The following is a 15,070-nucleotide window of genomic DNA, read 5'->3' as shown; positions in this document are numbered from 1 at the left end:
AGTGCAGTAGCTTTCGTGCAATTAAAAAAAGGGCATGAATTAAGAAGAGAGTGAGAAACGTAAGCAGCACAGCACTGTTTCCTCATTTCGCAGAAGACCTGGTAACAGCCGCAGTTGCATAGAGAGATCGAGGGAATGCAATCGATGTTGAGTGAATTCACGTGTGTGCCACTTTTCCAATGTCAAAAGAGTGCGCTAGCTTGCCTAAGTGTTGGGCTGCGTCGGTCCACGATAAAGGTATAGAAACAAGGGTTGCTCCTTCGTGGGCTTTCCTAGCAGCTTCGTCAGCGAGGTCATTGCCGGAGATACCGCAATGACCAGGCAGCCACTGAAACACGACGTCGTGTCCTTTCTTGATCACGTGATGGTGCATTTCTCGTATCTTTGACACGAGTTGTTCACATGACCCGCGACGAAGAGATGACAGAAGACATTGTAAGGCCGCCTTTGAATCGCAGAATATTGCCCACCGATTAGCCGGTTGGTTATTAATATAATCAACGGCACCTCGGAGGACAACAAGCTCCGAACCGGTCGATGTTGTCAAGTGAGAAATCTTGTATTGGATGCTTAGTGATCATGATGGTATAACCACTGCGCTGGTGGAGCTGGTCTGAGTGGAAGAACCATCCGTATATATGTGGACTCGATCAAAGTAGAAAGTGTGCAAATAATCCAGAGCTGCTTGCTTCAAGGCCAAGGTAGGCAGGACGGTCTTCTTTCTTATCCCTGGAACCGTAAGACGCACTTGAGGTTGCTTTAAACACCACAAAGCTGAGGTTGAACGTGCTGAGGGTGTGAAGCCCGATGGTAAGGAGGCACAATGGATGCTGACCTTGTTGGAGAAGGACGCCTGTGGTCGTCGTTCTGGCATGAATTAAGAAAGTGCAATAATATGCTATGTGCCTGATCATATGCATTGTGCTATTAATTTCTTCTGAGTTTTAATAATGGCTGGCTACTGTATGCAGTGTTGTGCAAAAAAATAGTATGCCACAGCAATTATTGCGTGCCTCGCAGAACAAATTGAATATATCTTTCTCAGTCAAAACATCATAGCAGGCTGAAAACAATAAACTGCAATTTTTCTTTTTGTGTTGACGAAGTGTATAAATTGTTAAAATAACCTGTTTATATATTTCTTATACTATGCAAATGAGCTGCTCCCATACATTCGAATAAGTGCTTCAATAGTACGACTTGGCAAAGGGCAACGAAAGACTCCTATTAAAACCCTCTAATTCTCTAGCTTTTATTATCTGACGGTATGTCATTTCATTAATGTAAAGAAAGGCAAACTTGATATGTGGAAACCAGTTACAATGGAACATGGCCCTTACACTGTGAAAATGTTTTGTAGCAACACACTCAATGTGAAGGCCTCTGGATGCGGTGTTGATGCATCAAAACAACCTAGAATAATAGAGGTGCTCCATGGGCTAGATTTGGCAGAATCAAGAATTGGGGGGAGACAAGATACGAATTACATACATTTTAGCTATTCTAGTTTTTTTTTTCTGTGAGTGCTACAGGTGTTTCAATTCGTTTGTGCTGATTTTCTCAGAACCCACTTTTTCACGGTTCTTTCATGTACCAAGAAGCATAATTATATTGACACGGATGCTTTATCTGTGTCCGGTTACCGTATTTCACCGGCTAAAAGATGTTAAACGTTATCGCTCGCTGCACGATGCGCCTGAACGTATCGGAAGTTTCGCGAATGTTATCGATGGTTCTGTCTGTTGTCGACGAACCTTGCTAATCTGATTGCATACGCGACACGAATTGTGTTATAGTTTCTGGAAGGCGCGCGGGCACCAGTGAATAGGCTGTAACTTTCGACGACTGCCGTAAGCAAACCGACGCGCTTGACCCGCAGATGAGATTTTCTACGATTGTCGACATTGCTCGCCGCTATCGTTGCGATTGAGCCGGCACTATTTATTTACCGTCACTACTACGTGGCAATATTTCCAACACAGATTTTTTTCAGTTATACATTGCACGCCTAATACTTACATAGTTGGCTGTGCAATAAGCTACCAAAAAATGAAATGGTGCAACAGTTTTTGATATATGGCATCGTCGTGCAGGTGTTTGCAAAGCGATCTTGCAGGCAGACGACGCGCGAGCGCTGATGTCGATATTTTGTACAGTATTGTTACTTCAAAAATAAAAAACTGTTGCGGCAGGTGTATATTCATTATTAGAACGTGTTTTTTATATCTAAAAGCACATACAGATCACTAACTTATTGTTTCAAGCTTAGTTTACAGCAGGCTGTTTTAGGCCGGACTTTGACGGATGAAGACAGAATAGTCCAGCAACAGTGCGCCGCAGCCGAGGAGCGAGCTTCGGCGCGCGTCGGAGCTTGTCTCCAGTGGTTGCGCGCCCTTTCCCTCCAGCCGAAGCGAAGCGACGCATCAGCTTGCCAGCGCGCGCCGAAGCTTTCGGCGCGTGCCAGTGGGCGCCCGTTGCTGCGGCGAGCGTCGGCGTTGTCCCTCGTGACCGTACGAACGAGCACAACGAAGGATGAAAGCGAACGCGGAACGCAGCGGGAGGTGAAAGAAGGCGATAGCGAAGGAGCAAAGCGGAGGAGGAGGGTCCAGCAGAACTGCGGTGTACTACAATAGCGGGACCATGAGGCGGAAATTGGAGGAGGAAGGTATGTCGAAAGGGCGAGAAGAAAAAGCGTAGTGCCGCGCAAACGGGATTTTCGGCGACTATGGCCCCGAGATGGCGCCAGAGTAGCGCGCGTCGTCTGTGCATGGACACAAAGCGCTGCATGATATATATATATAAATTATTTATTTATTTCAAAAATGACATACAAATACGAGCCTGCCCAAGCCAACAATGGGCTTGTGGGGCAGCGCTCGGCAGAATGGAGCAAGCCAGGGAGCAGCACAGTAAATCAATTATGTACAAGACTCAAAATAAAACTAAAGAAAGAAAGGAAGAAAGAAAGAAAGGAAAGAGACCAAATTACACATACAAATCAAAAATATAAGATTTAACTTCTTTCCGTGTGCTGGAAGATAAAACTTTATCTGGCAGGTCATTTAACACATCAGGTACATAGAAGGCACGGACACGTTTGCCATATCTTGTCCGTACTCTTGGTAAGGTAAAGCGGTCACGTGTACGTAATGCTCTGGCGGGGACATACGGGAGGCAGAACTCATTGTTCCATATATACAAAAGGATTACCGTTTCTTTGAATAACAGCCTGAACGAGGGCATGTGCGAGCATGAAAAAAGACTGGAATTGTTAGTAATGTGCACACCATACATCACCGCCCGAATTATGGATTTTAGTAAAGAATCAACTTTATTGCGCCAAAACACTGAACAGAAATAAAAAGAACAGATTCCATATCTCAGCACACTGTACGCTAATGCATGTGCTATTGTTTTCCTTACGTAAATTGGGCATAGTGCTTTAATAGAATGCAGTAGGCAGGCTATTTTGCGCAGCCTTTCACAAACGTTAGCCAAGTGAGTGTTCCAGGACATGTTAGAATCGAAATGAACACCGAGATAATTGACACTTGAGAGGTATGGAATAGGAGAGCTAGAGCAATTGTTACACAGAGGAGAATGAAGAAACAGTGGAGTGGTGACAGGAATAGATTTCAGCGGATCGTGAAAACATACTAATTTAGTTTTATTCTGGTTAATAGAAATTAAGTTTTTACGGTACCAACTGATAACATTTGTAGTGTCAGTTTGTAATTCCGCCACGGCTTGATGGTAATTAGTATGACGGGATACTAAAAGCGTGTCATCTGCGTATTGAAACACCCGACAGCGAAAAATTGCTTGACTGAGATCATTAACGTACAAGTTGAATAAAAGGGGAGCTAAAATAGACCCTTGGGGAACTCCAGCACTCAACTGTCTAGGTTTGCTTTTAATATTTCCGAGAACTACTACTTGAATTCGACCGTGCAAATAATTCTCAAGGAAAGTTAGAAAAGGCCCTCGGAAGCCATAGCTATGAAGTTTACAAAGTAAAATTTTATGGTTGACAGAGTCAAAAGCTTTTGATACATCTAGAAATAATGCACAAGCGAATGCACTAATTTCAAGAGTACTATTAAGGAAATCGGTTAATTCATCTAATGCTAATCTAGTGCCACGCCCACAAGTAAATCCGTACTGATTAGGCGACATTATGTTGTGTGCATCAATGAAGCTCTGCATTACGTGAAAAATATGCTTTTCAAGTATAAGAGCAATGCACGAAAGTATCGAAATTGGCCTGTAGTTTGTGACAACATTGACCTGTCCGCTTTTGAAGAGAGGAACTACAAGCGCTTCCTTGAGGCCAGGCGGTATTTCTTTTGTGGTTATAATGTTATTTATAATTGCTAAAAGAACGTTCTTCAGGGCCTCGAAATTTCTGCGAAGGACGTCCACAGATACACCATCTAATCCAACCGACTTGTGCTGTTTTAAGTTAAATAAAATATAGCGAATATCATCCTCGGTACACTCAGGCAGGAATGCAGAGTCAACTACCGATTGTGGCATACAATAACTAGCCGTATTACCGGACAAGGTTGCTGCAGTAGAAGAGAAAAAGGAATTAAATTGGTCTGCTAACGTTATAGATGGTGGACCGAAATTCTTCGCAATAGTTTGGTATGCGCCTTTCCGGGGACGACCCCTTAATTCGTTAACCACGGACCAAGTCTTGGACGGGTTATTTCTAAATTCAGAAAATTTACCTTGGAAGTGCTGTCGCCTGGCACCTCTAAGCACAGCAGTGACTTTATTGCGAGCCATCTTATAAGCTTCACGAAGATACTGATTATTAGGTGAGCGCCGACAGCGCGCCCAGGCTAGTTCTTTTTCAGCTAACGCGGTTAGAGCATTTCCATTTATCCACGGGCATTTCGGCTTTCGTTGCTTTAAGAAGACTACGTTTTTGCAAGAGTGCACTGTCTGCGTATAAACGGCAATAAAAGATTTATACAGGTGACTGGCAGGAACTTCTGCTAGGAAAGATTTCCAGTCGTAGCCTTGCAACAACGAGTCCAGCTTTCTTTTATCAATAACCTCTATCTGTGATACTGGGTTGTTAGCCGCAGCATGCTGAGTCGATAGGGGAGGGGAGTTCTGTCTGCGGCGGCCGCTGTGACTCGTGCCCACGCGCCACTTGGCACGCACTGCCTCTCGTGATCTCCAGATTATGGCGAGGCAGTCTCACCGCACTTCGCTCCGTTTGCGACGTGCCGCACGAGACAGATTGTCCGCGCCAGCCAATATATCCCGAAATGAAAACACGTATAGAGCTGCGCTTTGAAATTTCTCGTTAGGGAGTATCGGAATCGTCGGTCAATTTTTTTGCGTGCTTTCCTTCTTAGTTGATTATGTATGCAAACTTGCCCGGTACATTTCACTTTGTGTAGTTGCAAGCTTTGTCGCGTACATTCTGCCCCATTTTGTTACGTCACTTTCTTTTGTTGTTGTTTTGATGGAAAAGTAAATTGACGCTGCATACCTCGTCGGTGGCACTGAGGCACGCCATCGACGTCCTCGACTTCTTGCTCTTGCGAATCTCGTCCAGGCGCCTCGCGGCGCGCACCACATCGAGGCCGTTCATCTCGGCCGCCGACAGCACCACCTTGCAGACCCGGCCGAAGCGGCGCGTCGCCAGGAGCCAGCACGGCGACTCCTCGACGAAGTACATGGCTCCTTTAAACAAAAGTAAGCGATAGACAAGATTACGAGTTGTCTGGCTAAAATCCGGACACACACGTTGTTGTACAGCGAGCACGTGTAAGTCACTCTCCGGTAAAATAGGGAGCAACCCGTGCGACTGGCCTATATACGTATATATACAGACTAGAGACAAGTCATGTCTATAGACTCTCTCCTTCCTCCCTGTCCTTTGCAGTTCCGACTTTCTGCGAAGAAGTCAACCAGGACAAGACGAGACAGATTCTCGCTGGGAGTTCTGATAACAGTTCACGCCCTTGAAAAAAACGAAAATTGTTGCAGAAATTACGTTTGGCGACTATAGGATTTTACTGCGACACACGCTTACACACGCTTGTCGTGACTTGATCTGAGATGTTTGGAGCGAATCTAGTGCTCCGTAGAGATATATGCTTCCCATGACAGGCAGTACGGGGGAATGAATGTGACGAAGTATACAATGCATATACAACTTACTAATATATCTGTAATCCGGTTGAGAGCAGGTTAATCTTGAAGCTTAGACTCATGGGCATTTCAGTTTTTTTGTTTGTTTGTTGGATTTCAGCTTGTTTACTAATCATTAACAATACGCAGATGTAAGCCGTCTGCGCCCGGACTGTGTCACATCTGGTGTACGAAACAGCATTGGGCTAGGCATTTTATCTCTTTCTTTTCTAGATATTGAGAACGTTGTTGATATTGTTAACCCATATGTAGTAGCTATAGGTTGTGTGCTGGTATCTGTGTTTTCTTTTAAATTGATCACTCGTCCTAACGATCGCAGTTACGTCAACACGATAGTCCGGCGCAATATGCACGAATGGTGTAAACAATTGGGTGGACCGGTACTAAACACGAGGAAATGCGCCTGCGCATTCCGTTAATCACTAGCAAAAAAAGAATACTACTTTCATATTCTTACCTATTGGGGCCTTTACCATTACAAGTAACTTAATTGTGACACTTACGTATGCTAACCTATACAACCCGCCGCTTTAGCTAGTGGCTGTGGCGTTGTACTGCTGAATGCAGCGTAATGGATTCCACCTTGGCCGCGGCAGCTGTATTTCGACGGGGGCGAAAAAAAAAAAAGAGAGAGAAGGCCGTGTACTTGTATTTAGGTGCCTTTATAGTAAGATTCTACAGATGGTGAAAATTAATGCGAGGTTCCCCCCTGCGCTTAGCCTCGCAATGTGTGATTGTGGTTTTGGCACGTAAAACCCCAGAATTTAATTTTTGCTAACCTATCTCTCGGAATCTTCATATAGTATGTAATATTTGCTCACCCCCTCTTATCAAGCCGTGCGTCCTAAAACAAGCTTAAAACTGTTCCCGCTAACGTTACACTTCTGTGCTGTGCTTCCACATTTTTTAGGCCGAAACCAAAATGCGCATGCGTTACCTGGAATCCTTTTTTTTTACTAAATGTAACGCTCCATGCAGCAAAATCAAAGGAAGTCTGTGGGGTTTATGTTTAACAAATCTGTCGCGTTAGACTCGCCCTCTCAATTGATAGGAGCCGAGGACATACACGTACTAGAAGTATACGAGGGCAACATTTTAGGCTAGAATTTCCCTCCCATCTTTACGAAAACAACTCTTTAAATCCATCGCCATATATTTATCACCGTTGATACATAGTATGTCCACCCAACACCAACAACAAACCGCGCTAACTCCGTATTTTGCACGCATTGACCTGTTCAGGTTCTTTTTATTTTTCGAGGACGATAATCGAATGGAATTCTTTAACTGAAGCATATATGATCAGACTGCAACATAGCATTACTGCGCCTAGATTACTTTGCTCGTTTTGTTTGTATTGCTATATTATTTTTGTCCACCCTGCTTGGACTTTTTAAGCCCGCAGTACGAAAAAAAATTATATTTATAACTGGCTGACTACGGAGGCGACTTATCTTGAACAATATGGTCTACTGCGTAGGGTTAACTATTTTAGCAAAGTTTAAAACCAACATTGTTTATGTTAGTGAAGTCAGCGCAAGAGATTATGAGGCGCGGGGATTTTCCGGAAAGCCGAATTCTCTCCGAAGCCCGGACACCACATAGGCTCTCAAATCCGTAGTTTTAATCTGAACTAACTTCTTCGACACAAACAGTAATTTTTTTTTTCAGATTACAAGCGCCAGAAGCCTTAAAATATAGCCGAAATTCACGCTTGTCCTACACACAGTTTCCTATGGTCCTCCAGAACCTGTGGCCCATAGAAAAACGGGAGTTTTTTTGTTTTGTTTTTTGCACTTGATCTCAACCCCACCGTTCTCTAAGCATGCACCGCGTTGTAGTTTTAAGGCGCTTTTATCTATGTGAGAAGTCTAGTAAACGGTGAAACATGTCTCCGGCATGGTCTAGTGGTCAGGATACCTGGCTCTCACCCAGGAGGCCCGGGTTCGATTCCCGGTGTCGGAAAGCTTTTTCTTGCGCTTATTTCTTTTGCATTATTATTGTTATTTATTATTATTATTATTATTATTATTAAGTACGCGTCGATGGGGTGCCACGTTACGCTAGGCTAGGCTAGGCCGACAGCGCGCGTAACAGACGGTATAATGAACAACAGACGGTCTCACTGCTCTCCCCTCTTCTGTCGCTATAGCAACAAGCTAGAGATATAGCGGATCTAGATAAAGTGTAGCTTATCACCAATATCACCAATTCGCTTATCAATGATCCTCAATGTAAGCGAATAGCCGAGCGCTTTTAGAAAGCTATTCGCTTTATTAAAGAAATGTCGAGTTTGAAGGTGTACATTTGTGGCAGTGAGGAGATTTAGGCAGCGCTTGTCGTTCCACGACGACTACCCAAATATGCGAATAGCCGAATCGCGCCTTGCATGAAGAATGAACCGCAGCCGGGAACCTCTCTCGCGCTACCCTCTGGGCACGCTGCACCATCTAGCAACAGCGCCGCGAAGTCCGTGAGAAATTGCGTGGCCTCTGAGATCGCGTGACTTCTGACACACGTGACTTCTGACACCTGTGGCGCGTCCGTGCTCACGAGCCGCGTACTTTAGCCGGGCTCCTCGGTCGCGCGGCTTTCCGGACACGCTGCGTCATCTAGCGGCGCGACCGCGAAGTTCTGATGTTGCCTCTGAGATGTGCGTCGCGGCAGTCCGTGCGAACAGTTGGCTTGCTCGTCAAATAGCCAAAAAGAAAAGGGATCTAATATTGCCAAGAATGGAGTTCACAATAAAAGTGCGCGGACAAGCCCCTGAAGCTCACTGGTCGCATTCTTGAAACCTGCTAAGTACATGTGCAACGCGTGATTGCGGCATTGCTTCTGTGCTAGAGAATGCGCTTGGGACGCGTCATCTTGCGGCTTTTGCGAATAAATTGCGCATAAGCGACACTGTGTGTCGCTCTTTTATTGCGGGAGTAATTATACGGACAATCCATGCGAATTTCTGGCGTTGCCGTCGCCGTGATGTTCAGTATAAAGCCCAATGACGTTAACATCGTCGCCGCGCGCTGTATGCTGTATGTGTGAGTGAAAGCGTGCAAGGATGAGTCGACGATGGTGCCTCAATATGGCGCGCGCAAGGCATCGGCTGGGGGGGGGGGGGGGGGGGAGTGCGTTCTACTCCGGCGACTGCTGAGTATCGCGTGACCGCGCGAACCCTACCTCGAAAGCGATCTGCGATGCGCCGAGGGTTGATATAGCTTCCTGTGCCCTGTGTTTTCGTCGCTTAGTTCGCGTTGAAGCGACAGGCAGCACGAAGGTTAATTCGCTCACTGCTGCTGCCGTGCTTCTTCACTCCAGCGTTTTGACAGCGAGTTTCCGGGATCATCAAGCGACACGCTTTCATGTTTGCGTGCGCGACACCATGCTTGTTAAGTTACTAAGCGAACGTTTACAAGTTCATACTGCAGATAAATATACTATCCTTACTTCGTATAATATTTGTTTACTAATTTGCTATCGCAATCGGTGTTTCGCCTTTCCAGCGAAACAGCAACTTCTCTTGCCTTGGTCTTTTCACGCTACAAGACGCTCACCATGATACGAAAGCAATCAGCCAAGCAGGCAAGCTATTTCAAAGTTCAGTTGTTAATCCAGCAGTAGTCCTACGTGCTCCTTCCTTAAATGTTTAAAGCCAATAAGTTTCTTGTTTTCGCCCCATTTCGTGGTTGATTGGTGGTCGGTGGTAAGGGGTCGGACTCGTCAAGGAAAACTTTCGTCCATTTGTTCGTTCGCGTGCTCATGTGTTCGTTCGTTCGTTCGCTCACTCGCTCGCTCACTCGTTTGTTCGTTCGGACTATCCACTTATATTGACAATCAATGTGGCTGGCTCCCGCAAAATTTAGATCTTACAGTTCCGTGGCATAGAACCTGTTAAAATGTCAGAGCAGTTGCTCAAATCATATGAACATTCGCAGCGAATTTTCGCCGTTGGCTTCACCCTGAGGTACCCCACAAAGTCCAGGTGCAGTAAGATCATAGTGTCCAGTGTTGGAGATCACTTGATAAAGAACGCGAAAGCGGGGGTGATCAAGCAAGCACTAAAGTGCACAGGTGATCGATCGCCCGTCCACTCATCTAGCCCGGTTGCGGTTGCACATGGCTGCCCGCGCGGTTGAGTGCACATACTGGTCGCGCCCTCTACTAGAGGTCATTTCCGGTTGGTGCAAAACTTGGGCGAGCCGAGATGGCTGGCGCCTGCATGTGCGCTGTCTTCCCACACACCTGTTGCTGGAGGACGCGCAAGGACACGTTAGAGCGAGGTGCAGCAGAGGCGATCGTTCACATCTATTCGCGCTCTTTGTCACGCCAACATTGTGACGGCAAATGTTACGTGTTCGTCGAGCCGCGATCGGTTCATGTTTTCCTATGCGCGCGTGACACCACTGCGTGGTAATTTAATTAGTAAGCGAACGTGTACTACAATTTATACGGCTGATGAACTAGGAACACTATAGTTCGTGTATCTGTTAAGTACTTTGCTATTTCTATGGTGTTCGGCTGCTAAGCGCGAGGTCGCGGGAACGAATCCCGGCCACGGCGGCCGCATTTCGATGGGGGCGAAAACACCCACGTACTTAGATTTAGGTGCACGTTAAGGAACCCCAGGTGGTCCAACGGCGTGGCTCATATAATCAGATCATGGCTTTGGCATGTAAAACCGGGTAATTCTGTAAATTTGCCATCACCACCAATGCTTCGTTTCAGGCGACACTGCGATGTTTTATTAAATTGTTTTTTTACGCACGAGTGGTTAATCCGACGCGCGTCGATCGCTTTAACCCCAGGTGTCGCCAGTCGCGCTTCTGACCAACCCAGACCTGCGCGCCGGGACGATGGTGGCCTTCGGCTGCTGGTTCCTGTCGATAGCCGCCTTCTACATGCTGCGACTGAGCCGCGAGGACCACGTCGCGTACTACGCCCTCACGGCGCTCGCGCTGCCCGCCGCGATCGCCAACGTCCTGCTCATGCGGCGGAAGGGACGACGCCTCTCCGTCGCGGTCAGCATGATCGCGCTCGACTTTCTCGTGGCGGCCCTCGGGACGATCTCGTTCCTCCTGCCCGGCAGGTGTCGTGAGGTCGTATTATCCGGGTATTCGCACGGCGCGCTTTTGATCAAGCCTGATCCGGATCTAATTTCTCGATCGGTTGCGATTGGTTCCTCTGCGTAAGCTGCGCGAGGGAGCCAATCGCGATCGAGAACTTCGCATCCGGATCGGGCTTGATCCGATCGAGAGTGATCGCATGACGACGGTCTTATAGACCGCAAACCGGGGAAAGCAGCGCGCAACGACACCATTGTTCGTGCTATGTCGAAAAACCAGGTTTAATTATGTTCCGACCAACGGCCGTGAGTAGCGTTTGCGCTTGGTCGATGCTTGGGACGCTGACCACTTTTTATGGGAACTTCGTGTGCTAGCTCCTGTTAGCGGAATCGGAAGCCAAGGATGGCAACATAGAGGGGGAGAGATGGCGGCCGCGAAGGAAGGCAGTCGTCACACTGCTGTGAACTCTTTTCTTCTTTTATGTATCTATTAAAGAGCGCCCTTCTTTAAAAACATGTGTGTCTGTGAAGAAATTCCTAACAATCCATCCAGGCACGGAGCAATTCGAGAGGCACGCCGTGAGCGAGCTAGTTTCGGTGTCTACTTCAAGATTTGTTCTCACGTTTAAAGGTACACGAAAGCGGCAAATTATTTTATCTGTGTTGGTAAACTACCAGTCCACACACACAAAAAATGAAAGGACCACTCGAACTGCGAGAAGACGCGTGGAAAAACAGAATAGACGCAGAATGAGGGGCGGGAGGTGACGCCTACTCAATCCCGCGCCAACACGCCGTGACGTCACAGATTGATGCCTCTGCTCGTTCATAGTTAACCTGTGTGTGGGACTGGATGGTGTGATTCACATGACATCCATTGTCAAAGTTCACGAAATCTGTAAAACTGTTTTACAGTAATAGCCGTTATACGCTCACTTTTCTAGTCGTTTTAATTTCTGCCGGAATCTGTCGAAAGAATCCCAAGTGCTTCGCGAAAAGATTATTAAATAAAAAAAAAGATTTTTACCACCTCTCAGCCAATTTGCCGTTGCTAAAGCAAAGAAGAATGCTGCTCCCAGAGAGAGCGATCGCTCCCCACTCGCTATGCGATTGATCGTTGGCCTCCGAGATCTCACCGTCACATCTACCGCACAAGAAAAGCGTGCTATCTCGGAGGCCACCTATTGATCGACACTCTGTCAGTTTCTCCTCCTCTCTACTGGATGGCGCTGAAGTTGGCGCCTGCTTCGTTCTGTAGCGCGTCGTCGTTTCAGTTGCAGAGGGTGTCTTGGTTTAAGTTTACTGTTCCCGCGTACTCGAAGGGCGATTTCTCACTCGCACCAGTCACTGGTTTGTTAGTTACCATCACGTCATGCACACTAGCTCAAGGAGCAGCGGCCACCCCATGATGGGATGGCCTACTCACAACATTCTGCGTCTCCAGGTTGGTGCGAAGAAACGGAAAGAGCCATCGTGTGGCGCTGCACATGGGGAATTTGCGATTCGCATTTCGTACTAAGCGCAGTCCAGCACAAGGGTACTTGTGGTCGGGAAGACGAAAAAAAAAGAAAACATCGAGTAAAGCGATTAAGTTGTAAAAAGCGATTTCGTTATAACGAAGTGCTACGCTATCAAACGCACTCGCTAAAACAACCGGTCTTAATTCACGGCGCCCTCGCCTGTCTATATATGCTAAACACGCAGAAAACCAGCACGACCACAGCTGGCTGCAGTACATCGAAGATGCCGAGCAGGTCGCAGCTGTCCTGGCCGTCGACCTGACCACCAACAGCCTCTGCGTCATCACGGTCCAGATGTATCCGACCGTGCTGCGGGGCAGCGACATATCGTTTGGCTCCACGTGCGGCCGTTTCGGCGCTCTCGCTGCCGCGGCCACCGGCTAGCATAAGCAGTGTGCATAAAAAAATAGGCTAATGGTTTGCATAAAGGCACGCACACAGGGGCGCTTGCCGCTTGCGTTTTTGTGTGCGCGTGTGCTCAAGCGTGTGCGCAAGCGTGTGAGAAGATAATGTTCTGGAGGATTCCCTGTAAGTGTATACGATGCATTGGGGGCTATTTGCCGTAACTATACAGCCACTGTTTACAGATCGTCCCGCACGAAGCATTGAGAACCAAAGAGTGTCAAGAGGGGAGAACTTTGGTCCAGTTGGTCCGACATGTTTAAAGAAGAAAGGACTTGGGCTAGACACGTGTGTAAGTGAGCGTTCGGTGGCTCTCCAAGATAAGGAAACCCGGTTTTCGATTAACCTGTGATAGTTGATTTTTTGTCCCTTGGCACTTTCCGTAGTCATCTAGGGTGCTTTCCACCACGTGTGTTTCACTTTGTTCATCAGTGTGTCAAGGCACGCCGCGCGCAGATGCGACATTTTGCTACTGTGTATTTCATGGTAATAAACTGAGGTTGTTAGTTACCGCTCGTCCCGTCCACTCCTTCGACACGTCCCGTCTGAAGTCGCGGTTCTTTTCCTCTTTAATCAACGAGTGGTTTGTGGTATGCGCCCTGTTTGTTCAGTTTGGCCGGCCTATAAGCTTCTGTAGGTTTGTATTCAAGGTATATCCTCCTTCCAATGTGCTCTCTTCTCTCTCCGTTTGCGGCGACCACTGGAACGCTCTGCGGATATCACCGGAATGAGAAGCGGTGTAGGAACGAGAACGTACGAGGAAATCGAGCAGGCTCTTGCGGTGACGGATGTGTTGACTGGTGGCATAGCGACCGAGGAAGTGGCGAGAATGTCATCGTCGTCGTCACTAAAATGGAAAGTGAGAGAGGATAAGGATTCTGTGGCAGGACAGAACCCGCAGTCGATAATGGGCGATTCATTTTTTTTTTTTTTCATATCTTTTCGCGCGTTACACCTATAAGGAAGTAATATAAGGAAGTTACTTATTGAGGCTGCTCTAATGGCTTCTAGTACTTGTTTTTTCTTTCGGAGGCTTTCACCGAGACGGGACGACTCCGGGGCGACAACGGGGTGCTGCAACATGCAGGAGAATGTTTGACGGGGACTTTACTATGATGCAACGCGTTACATATATCGCTGGCTGGCTGGTAGGTTCGCACGCACGCACGTACGTAACTAACGTTAATCGTTAGATAATGACGCGGTAAGTCCTTACACTTCGAGAATCTTGGAAGATTTACGATGGCCTACAGATGTGACACTCACTTGATGCATTATATGCGTTTTTTGGCGCCGTTTCATTGCGATAGCGCCTCTCACTTTGCATCCGTATTCTTCGTGCTTTGCAAAGCAAAAGCATATATATATTGCTGGACAGATCTCACCCGGCGCAGCAGTGGCTTAGCGGCTATGGTGTTTCGCTGCAATAAGCGCGAAGTCGCGGTATCGAATCCCGGCCGCGGCGGCAGCATTTCAATGAGAACGATATGCAAAAAAAAAAAAAAGATACTGTTTCGTGTCTCGTGCATTGAGGGCACGTCAACAGTCTCCTGATGGTCAAAATTAACCCGGAGGTCCTCCCACTAGAGCGTGATTCATAATCAAATCAGGGTTTTCCACGTAAAACCGTATACAATCCATCCATCCGGGCAGATATTGAAGATATTGAAGAAAATATTTCGGAAGAGAATATGGACTTCGTATATACACGTGAAACGATGTTCAGTGTGTTACACTGTGAAAAATGAAGTCCGACCATCCTGACGTGTATAACAGCACTTCCTAAAGCTTAAGCTTAAGTCAATATATCTCGAATATAAGCAAACGACAAACTTAAAGCCTGTCATTGTCTAAGAGGACACCGAAAGGGGACCTAATGTGCCTCAGCGTCAGTGCAGCCCGACTAATTCTGTCC

The 15,070-nt window shown here is 46.9% G+C and overlaps 1 non-coding gene across 1 annotated transcript; it reads left to right on the top strand.

Annotated features, from left to right (window-relative positions):
- Positions 1-8,067: 8,067 nt before the first annotated feature.
- TRNAE-CUC (transfer RNA glutamic acid (anticodon CUC)) lies at positions 8,068-8,139 on the top strand. The gene has a single exon. It is a non-coding gene; the product is annotated as a tRNA-Glu (tRNA).
- Positions 8,140-15,070: the final 6,931 nt, after the last annotated feature.

Source organism: Dermacentor andersoni, chromosome 7 (genome assembly GCF_023375885.2).
Source record: "Dermacentor andersoni chromosome 7, qqDerAnde1_hic_scaffold, whole genome shotgun sequence".
In the NCBI taxonomy this organism is placed as follows: Eukaryota; Metazoa; Arthropoda; class Arachnida; order Ixodida; family Ixodidae; genus Dermacentor; species Dermacentor andersoni.
Note: the sequence above shows the minus strand (reverse complement) of the source record. Positions and strands in the feature narration are given on the sequence as shown.